The sequence below is a fragment of the Schistocerca cancellata genome, chromosome 9, assembly GCF_023864275.1.
Source record: "Schistocerca cancellata isolate TAMUIC-IGC-003103 chromosome 9, iqSchCanc2.1, whole genome shotgun sequence".
Lineage (NCBI taxonomy): Eukaryota > Metazoa > Arthropoda > Insecta > Orthoptera > Acrididae > Schistocerca > Schistocerca cancellata.
The window spans coordinates 147615789-147618835 of NC_064634.1; positions in this window are offsets into that span (position 1 = coordinate 147615789).

Consider the following 3047-nt stretch of genomic DNA (forward strand, 5'->3'; position numbering starts at 1 on the left):
AGAAAGGTTATTACACATATAATTAGCACTAGAAGTGTGGCAACTGAAGGTTGACACGTGTAGTGTGAAAACTGAAAGTTTGTCAGAAGTAATAAATTTCGCTACACCCTGACTTAATTTAGCAAAAGAATTAATAAAACCGGAAAATCGAAAGTTAATTTAGTGACTGAAGTTAATAGTGAGCTTGCTTTCTGAAGCACATCGAAATTCAGTAAAATACGGTTAGTCTTGGACTACCTCAACAATCATTTCAAAAGCTACTTGAATCTACGCAATTTAGAAAGAAGAGATTTAACTTTGAGCCTGAATTAAATGATTCTGAACAATTAACAATAGTAAAATTTAGTACGTACCAAGCTGAGCTGCAGTCACAGGTAAGCTAAAATACGATAACAAAACTCGCACTCTTAATTTGTGCTTGTGTAATCTGAATATTGTAGCCAGCTAACTGAACTTTGAAATTAAAGCAGGGGAATAGAATTAGCTATATTACTTTAGTGCTGGCGTTTAAATTTCAACGACACTCGGGTTCATTTCGGAAAAGGAAGGGACCCTGCTTGGTAATGCAATTGGGACAATGAACAACAAAGGTTCATGCTAAGTTGCTGTTATTATAGTTACGAAAATGGTACAGTTTGAAAAGCTGAGGTCTGCCATACAGTTCTAAAACTTTACTTGCTTCCAGTCTTCCTTGTTGGTTGATTGAAGGTTTGAAGCCGTCGATCGAGGAGGTGGCGACAGTCACTCATTGTCGGCCGTCGCTGTTGCAGAAGCTGGATGTTGGCGCGCCTTCTTCTCGACACGGTCACCAGACGAAACGGGCTCTTGATGTGCGCTAGTTAATGTTTCCCGTCCGCGACACCATGTCAGAAACTATCATCGCAAGTCGAGCGCAATTACATGCTGCCAAACCCCGAAAGCGCGGCAACTCGCGGGAGCGTCACACAACACACCTGCTCCACTCGCTACTCCCGCCACACTCTTTCTCTCAGCCCGTGCTCCACGCGGCAGAGTTAACACTACCAAAGATCCTACACACTTTGATTCTTCACACGACCTATCGACGTAATCGTTTGATAGCAGTTTTCCCTAGGCAAGACCCAGCGTAAAAATACAAATAATATTTACGAAACAAACCAATTATACATCGACATAAATGCATAAATATACAAATAGTAAAACAATTACAATATACAAAGAGACAGAAATGTCATATCTTGAGGTAACAAAGCAAGGAAAAAAAATAGTACAATAGATGGAAATAGGAGGATATGCATTTCCGGCGTTACACGTGCCCCACATTGTCTGAGGATGTTCGTGTAACGTAAACAGACTCAGAAAATGTCCCAAAAAAGAAACAGCGGAAATGCATATGCTCAAAACATCAAAAAAATTTAGCATTCGTCTAATTAACCATAACCCAATTTTTTAGACAATAATAATTGAGTGGAGACACTCCTAATCTTATTCCACTCTGTCATCTTGCACAAAATAAAACAGGTTGACAACATATCAAAATTCATAGAAAACATAGAAAATGGTTTAGCTATTCCAAAATCATTAAAATTCGTAACACTATAAGAAATGGAATACTATTTGCAAAATTGATCAGAGTACATGGTCATAAAAAACAGGTATATCAAAATACGCAAACTAATAATTAATTACATAGAATACACAATTTTATGTAACCTTTTCATAATTAATATTCTCGTCATGTCCAATTAGCGCTAAACAAGAAAATAATATACAGCAGATAAAATAAAACATAAATATTTACAGTAGAATTCTTTCAGCTGTCCAGGAAGAAAGACAGTTCCGCCTTCCGTACCCGCAAGTACAAAGAATGCCGACAGCGGCACAAGAGCCGACAGCGGCACAGAGCCGACAGCGGCTTCGCCCCGCAAGTATTGTTGCTCCGCCTGTGCGGCACGCTTGATCTCACCTGCCTGTGTGACGGCGTTTCCAGAACGTCCGTTTCACTAGATTCTTTAGGAAAAACTCACTCCCGAGTAATCTCAAGGAGTCCCTTAATACTATCACAGTGGATAACTCAACACTGTCCATCATCACACGCATGTACTAGCCTGAAACTTAAAACAGCGTCTAAGTACATCGGCAATGACTAATAAAAACACACATTCATGAAATATTACAGAAAGTTACAAAATCATATTTACATTGCTTAATCTACTGTGACTCAGCTGAAAACTTAAACTAGCAGCTTGGATTTTTCAGATGATTACTAATCAGTTACTCTTAAATCATTTAGTCAAAATTAATTACTTATTAATTACAACTTCTTTAATGACCTCTAGGTTAGGCAAAAGCATCGTAACATGGCACATCCTTAAATATTACACTCTATATTTACATACTGTACAAATTACCCATTGTGTGGTATTAATCGATCCTAGGTTGGTACAATTTCAAGTCTACAATATTCCGTATACCTAATCGTTTTCCAGAGCTTGGATACTCTAAGCAATAAGCATTTGTGTGAGGTATACCAATGACTTTATATGGTCCATTATAAACAAACGTAAATTTAGAGATTTCATTGTCTATCTCGCTCGATTTCTCATGAGCTTTTACAAGTACTAAGTCGCCGATTGCAAACTTAGCAAAACGCGTTTTAGCGTCATGACGACGTATGCGAGCATCGGCTTTTGCTTCATTACTTCTCGCAAACGATCTTTTTTCACACCAACACTAATGTTAATCCGTGGAGGGAGTTTGATTATCTCTTCCAATTCACTTTCTACACTTTTGTCACTGCCGAAATTCCTCACGTTACGGCAGTTCAAATTCATTCCTACGTAAATGTCATCCGGCCAGTTAACAATGTGTATAGGCTGGTATTGCTTATACACACCGTCTCCTGCCTCGTCAAAACTAACTACTATCGTTTTATCTTGTGACGTACATGTCAAAGTTTTGCTTTCGCAATTAATCAGTGCACGGTACTTTAATAGCCAATCTAACCCGATAATTACTTCCGTAGTCAAGTCTGGCACGACGACAAACTCTTGTTCAAATCGTGCCCC